The sequence below is a fragment of the Microtus ochrogaster genome, linkage group LG1 (assembly GCF_000317375.1).
Source record: "Microtus ochrogaster isolate Prairie Vole_2 linkage group LG1, MicOch1.0, whole genome shotgun sequence".
NCBI classification, from domain to species: domain Eukaryota; kingdom Metazoa; phylum Chordata; class Mammalia; order Rodentia; family Cricetidae; genus Microtus; species Microtus ochrogaster.
Genome location: NC_022027.1, coordinates 45,279,140 through 45,285,748, shown reverse-complemented (window position 1 = coordinate 45,285,748; position 6,609 = coordinate 45,279,140). Strand labels below are relative to the sequence as shown.

General features: G+C 44.9%; 1 pseudogene; it reads right to left on the bottom strand.

Annotated features, from left to right (window-relative positions):
- Positions 1-2,260: 2,260 nt before the first annotated feature.
- LOC101981846 lies at positions 2,261-2,812 on the bottom strand (annotated as a pseudogene).
- Between the last annotated feature and the right edge of the window lie 3,797 nt (positions 2,813-6,609).

Sequence of the window (6,609 nt, the reverse complement as noted above, 5' to 3'; positions counted from 1 at the left end):
TTTTTGCAGATGGCCTGTGTTTGACTCCCAACACCCACATGGTGGCTTTTGATTATAACTCCAGAGGATCCAATGCCCTACACGAGGGCACCAGGCACACGCGTGGTATGCACACATACATGCAGACAAAACATCCATACATGGAAGAAAAAAGTTAATGTGGTTTTTAAAGTACCATTAACATGGTTCTTAGGGGGAAAAATGGCTTACAGTTTGCACAGGTCTAAAACAACATAGGCTTTAGTTCAAACCCACTTTGAAATTTTCTTTTTATTTATTATTTATTTATTTATTTTGGTTTTTTTGAGACAGGGTTTCTCTGTAGCTTTGGAGCCTGTCCTGGAACTAGCTCTTGTAGCCCAGGCTGGTCTCGAACTCATAGAGATCCACCTGCCTCTGCCTCCCAAGTGCTGGGATTAAAGGTGTGTGCCACTACTGCCTGGCTGAGATTTTCATCAAAGAAAATGATCAGAATATGGCAAGAGCCACAGATTTTTCTTTGAACTCTTATCTGAAAACATGCATTGTGGTCATTTCACTACAGACAATGTAACATTAAATGGCAAGAATAATACAGCATCTCTAGAATACAGGCAACATCATGCAGTATAGTTAGGAGGAATAGTGATCATTTTCTCCTTGCTCTTATCAAATATCCAGCAAGAAGTGACTTGGGAAGGATTGTATTTAGATTCCCAGTTTGAAGGCCACAACTCTGAGAAGGGAGAGGCGTGGCAGTAGGCCGCTCCCTGGTGCTAGTGTGTGGCCGAGACCTCTCATTCCAGAAGGCAGGAGAAAAACAAGACTGAAGCCTCCGCGTACAGCAGCTCACGTCCTCCGGCCGCCCTTGGCCCCTAAATGTTCTCAGCTCCACAACCGCCACTGGGCTGGTGAGTCTGTGAAGAGCATTTCACCGCCACGCCATCACAGTTAGACCAGAAAGCAACAGTTGCTACTGGACGTCATTTTAAGCTAAGGTACAAGCTGGATGTATACCCAGCTGTAATCCTAGTACTCATGAATTTAAAGGCCAGCCTGGGCTACACGGACCTTTTCTGAAAACATACACGGGAGGTATACACGCTGGTAATGTGAAAAAAAGTTAAGCTGGGTTTTTTTTTGTTTAGTATTTAGTTTTTCAAGACAGCATTTCTTGGTGTAGCCCTGCCTGCCCTGGAACTTACTTTGTAGATCAGGTTAGACTCATGAGCCTCCTGCCCGGCACTTGCCCGAGGTTAAGCTGTTTTTAAAGCAGTATATGAGACTCTATAAAGTGATATTAAGGCTTTTATGTATTAATGTCTGAAATTGGAATGTGTATAAGTTCTTGCATCCTTGTGACATATTGTCCTGTTTGCACATCCAGACTTGGTCTCAAATCTCCAGCTGTCGCCTTTAAGACCACACAGGCACTAACATTCAACCTTGGGGAATGGGGCTTAGTAGCTAGTCAGAAAATACAGAAAAATAATAATAAAAGGTAAGTTATATTAAGCTGTCATCATAACAGAGAAAAGTTCAGGGGCCGGGGGCGAGTGTGTGGTGTACAGCATATGTAGACCTCTGCTTTCAGTTCCCATACTATATACGGCCAGGCATGGCTGTGCACGCCTGTGATCCCAGCACCTCACAGCAAGCCTGAGAGTTGCGCAGGACACACAAGACCCAACCTCAAAGTGCTCCAGCATTAAGGACACTTAAGCTTGGTGAGTGTTCCAAACTGCATCTCAGTATTCACCTTGGCAGGAAATATACAAGAGCTTAAAGCCTGCATCTTACTGAACTCTTAAATGCTGTAGGTTGCAGGACACAGGGGTCCACACTCAGCCACTTGCAATCCCAGTGATGGAAGGCGGAGGCTCTGGGCATACTGCTGCAAATTCAAAGCCTGCTTGTTCTGTGGAGCATGTTCCAGGTAGTAGCCCTGCCTCCAAAACAGAATGACCAAGGTTCTGTGTACGTGTGCACTAATACATACCCTGTCTTTGAGAAAGTCTCTCACTGAAACTGGAGCTCACAGGCTGGCTAGGTTGACCAGCTTATCACAGGCTGGCTAGGCTGACCAGCTTAGTGGGCCCCTGCAATCCGCCTGTCTCTCCCTCACCTGCCACCGCAGCTCTGGGGGTACAGGCTGGAGCCACCATGTGTGGGGGAGAGAGGACTGCTGGAGATTTAAACTCAGGTTCTCATCCTTAAACACTGACATCTCCATCAAATCATATGGCAGTTTGAAAACATTAACCCCAAGTGCAAAGAAGCTTTAGCAATATCTTAATTTCAGTTTTTTTAACATATAAGAGTAGAGATACTTTTTTTCCCCTAATTGTACAAAGACTTAAGAGGGTTCTTTAAATGCAAACAGGGTCCTCATTTTTTTTTTCAAATCCACTTTTATTTATTTACTTTTCATTGGTTTAAATCCGGGATGGGTACAGTATCACACGGATTCTGTGTCCAATGGCTTTTGCAGGAAGGTTGCTTCGGAATTTGGCACGGACCATGCCACTGTTTCCATGGCCCGAGTTACTTTCCCCCAGATCACTCTGGTTTTGTTTGGTTTGCCTCCAGGTGTCACTGTTTTTTTCTTTGCTTTATACACATAAGCGCATCTCTTGCCCAAGTAGAATTCAGTTTCATTTCGGGCATAAACGCCTTCAATTTTAAGGAGAGCCGTGTACTCTCTCTGGTTCCGGAGACCTCGCTTATAGCCAGCAAAAGTGGCCTTGCACCACAGCCTTCCAGACATACTGTCCTTTAGAAGTCCGGTTCCTAGCAGGCCTTCACAGGCGCCAAGATGGCCAAAAGAGAGAGCCTCATTTTTTTTTTTTAAAAAAAAAAAAGGATGTCACACTTTAAATGACAGTTCTCCTTGAGGAGAATACAGTAATGGTATTTAAAATAACCACATGAAAATGGTTGCTGGCTGTGAGTGAGAAGATGTCTGACAGCTTTTCTGTCTGTCTTAGGCATCCTGATAATTTGCGTGTTAAACATTTATACAAAGCATTCTTGGCCAAACCAGGAACAGCTCTAGTTTCATCTCAGCAAAAAGCTGCTGGGGCGGACTTTCTGTTCCTAAATCAGCATCAAAGGGGCCTTAAAAGGAAATTGGGCCAAGGAGTAAAGCCATAGGGTGAAATAGGAACCCACTGCCCTTCTGGGAAAGGTTGCAAAAGCCGGAGGTAAGGGAATCGCTTGGGAAGCAAGTCAGGAGGAGAGGGTACGCCTCACAACTTCCTGTTTCAAGGCCTCATGAACCTTCCTCTTTTTAAAAGATAGAAACATTCTCTAACGGTGACTTTAAATATAGAGCACAATGAAACACCAACTCAGCATTAGTATATTGTGTTAAAGAAGGAGAGTTTGGGAGGCTGGCGTGGTCCACATCTGTAATCCCAGCACACAGGGAATGCTGGTGGGAGGAGCAGCCTGGGGACAGCCTGGCCTCTATACTACATACCAAGCGTGTGTCTTAAAGGGAAGAATTTAACTATAGGAAAAAGAGCATTAGAGTGAAATGAAGTTCTCACCACGACTCCTCCCTCAAGAGAGCGGCTAATCTCAGGGCTGATGCCTGCCATTCCTTTAGCGTGTGTTCAGCATGGTGCTGTGAAAAATTTACAGATTATCAATTTATACTCTTGGAAACTGTGACTCAGCATTGGCTTCTGTGTGTGTTGTATGTGGGGTGTGTGCGCATGGAGGCCAGAGGCCGACATCCTTTGTCTTCCTCTCACGCGTCTTCTGAGATGGAGTTGCTCTCTCTCTGAATGTGATGTTCACAGATTTGGATGAACTGGGAGTGTGATGCAGTTTCGTTCCCTCTCAGCAAGAGGCAATTGGGGCGGACAGGCCTGGGATCCTTCGTCCTCTGCCTCCCCGGCACTGGGTCACAGGCCTGACTTTTTACACGGACACCGGGATCCGAGCCAGGTCGTCATGCTCAGACAGCAAGTGCTTTTCCAACTGGGTCATCTTCCCCAGGCCCAGCATTAGAGTCTTCATAAACGCATCTTTCATTTTGTTAAATATTGCATTCTTTATTCAACCGTTCATAATTCATTATTTTCCTGCCTAAAAATGGTTAGATGTTTCTGTTTAGAGCCCTTTGGGCATCCCTGCAAACAATACAGCCATAGAGAAACGACCGTAGGAAAGCCGGTACCTACTTTGAGCATCTAGAGTCTGGCACAGGGCAGCTTTTCCTTTAGGCATTTAAGTGCAGTACAGTTTTGGGGGAAAAGTTTGCTGGTGGCAGTTATCTCAACCCCGTGGGCATAGCAAAGCTTATGACACCTTGAGGGCCTAGGGAAGGAGCAGGTGTAATCTTGGTCATACAGATCTTGTAGAGGTCACCAAGCTACAAAGAGCATGTGACATCTCCCTTAAGGATGGGTTCTGTTGTCTGAGAAACAAAGCTAAAAATAAAGGCCTAGGGAGAGAGAGTCTGGGGTAAACATAATCCTTTAGGGATTCAGGTGTGGCTTGGCCCTACAGATAGCAAAGGTCACCACCGGGCTGTTAACTGCATACACTCCCAGATGTCTAGGTGAAGATGGTATACATCCTTTCTGTTGAGGACAAGTTTGTATGCTTCACGTCCCTGGTTTCCCTGGGGTTTATCTGTGAGCGAAGAGGCCTCATGGTCTCTGCAGAACCATGAGTGATAAACATGTTTAAATGTTCTTAGAACTTTCCTTTTCTTTATCCAAACTAGATAACGGACAAGTCTTTGCTAGAAATGGAATTGCTAGGCTGGAAGGTCAGTGGTTCCTTGATCTTGGATAATGCTACATTGCGTAGTAGCCCCGCCCACAAGAGTTCTTTTACTACAGCCATATCAACTCAGTGTTACTAGACTTAAAAACTGTTGGCTTTTACCTGTGAAGTGATTAACTGTTTTACTATGCAGTTCAGTGGGTCCTGGAGAGGGAGATAGATTGTCATTCAGTTTGATTTTCTTTTTCTTTGTTTGATTGCTTTGTTGTTGTTATTTTTTTCGAGACAGGGTTTCTCTGTGTAACAGCCTTGGCTGTCCTGGAACTCACTTTGTAGACCAGGCTGGCTACAGACTCACAGAGATCCATCTGCCTCAGTCTCCCTAGTGCTAAGATTAAAGGTGTGTGCCACCACCACCAAGCTTGGTTTTCTTTTTAGTGCTTTTAACCATTTTCTATCTCTAATTACTTTATACTCTCTTTTTTTTTTTTTTTTTTTTTTGGTTTTTTGAGACAGGGTTTCTCTGTGGCTTTGGAGTATACTCTCTTTTTTAAAGATGTAATTTTGTTTATGATGTGTGAGCATATATAATCACATGTGTGTGAATGTGTCTAAGGAGGCCAGAAGGTGTCAGACCCTTTGGCCCTGGAGTTAGAGGCGTTCATGAGCTGCCCAGCACAGTTGCTGAGATCAAACTCTGACCTCATAATACAAATTACCCTTTGTAGTAATAAGAGCGGTGGGCTGCATCCCCAGCTCCCGCAGCATGGCTAGCTTATGCCCCAAAATAATTACACGGAAACTGTATTCTTTTAAACACTGCCTGGCCCATTAGTTCCAGCCTCTTATTGGCTAGCTCTTACATATTGATCTAACCCATTTCTAATAATCTGTGTAGCCCACGAGGTGGCTTACCAGGGAAGATCTTAACCTGCGGCTGTCTGGAGTGGGAGAATCATGGCAACTGCCTTGAATCTGCTTCTTTCTCCCAGCATTCTGTTCTGTTTACTCCACCTACCTAACTTTCTGTCCTATCAGGCCAAGCAGTTTTCTTTATTAGTTAACCAATGAAAGCAACAGATAAGATACAAGACCCACCTCCATCAACCCTTAGCCCCTGACACTTTTTGTCATTTATTTACAGTGCAAATATCTCCACAGATAGGACATGGTATAAACCAAATTCCTATATAAAGTTTGGACCTGGGGGTTTTCAAAACCATTCCCAAATCCGTTCTTCCTGGGGCTTCTCTCTCACCAAACATTTTACTGTGAGCAAGAAGAAACCAGGTGGCAACTTCAGTAAGAGAACCTGCTTCGTTGGTGCGCTGGCTGGTTTATGTCAGTTTGACACTAGCCAGAGTCATTGGTGTGCTGGCTGGTTTTATGTCAGTTTGACACTAGCCAGAGTCGTTGGTGTGCTGGCTGGTTTTATGTCGATTTGACACTAGCCAGAGTCATTGGTGTGCTGGCTGGTTTTATGTCGATTTGACACTAGCCAGAGGCATTGGTGTGCTGGCTGGTTTTATGTCGATTTGACACTAGCCAGAGGCATTGGAGAGGGGCGAACCTCAGTTGAGAAACCGCCTCCATTAGGCAAGCCTGTAGGTCATTTTCTTAGTGATTGATGTGGGAGGGGCCAGTGCTGTGGAATAATCGTTCTGTATACTATGAATATGTATTCTCATTGGTTAATAAAAAGCTGGCAGGCTGGTAGCCAGGCAGGAGATAGAGAAAACTGAGAACTCTGGGAAGAAGAAGGTGGAGTCAGAGGGAGCAGGACCTGTAGAAAATGAGTTAACAAGCCACAAGCCATGTGGCAGAGGATAAATAAGAAATAGGGGCTTGGCGCACGCCTTTAATCCCAGCACTCGGGAGGCAGAGGCAGGC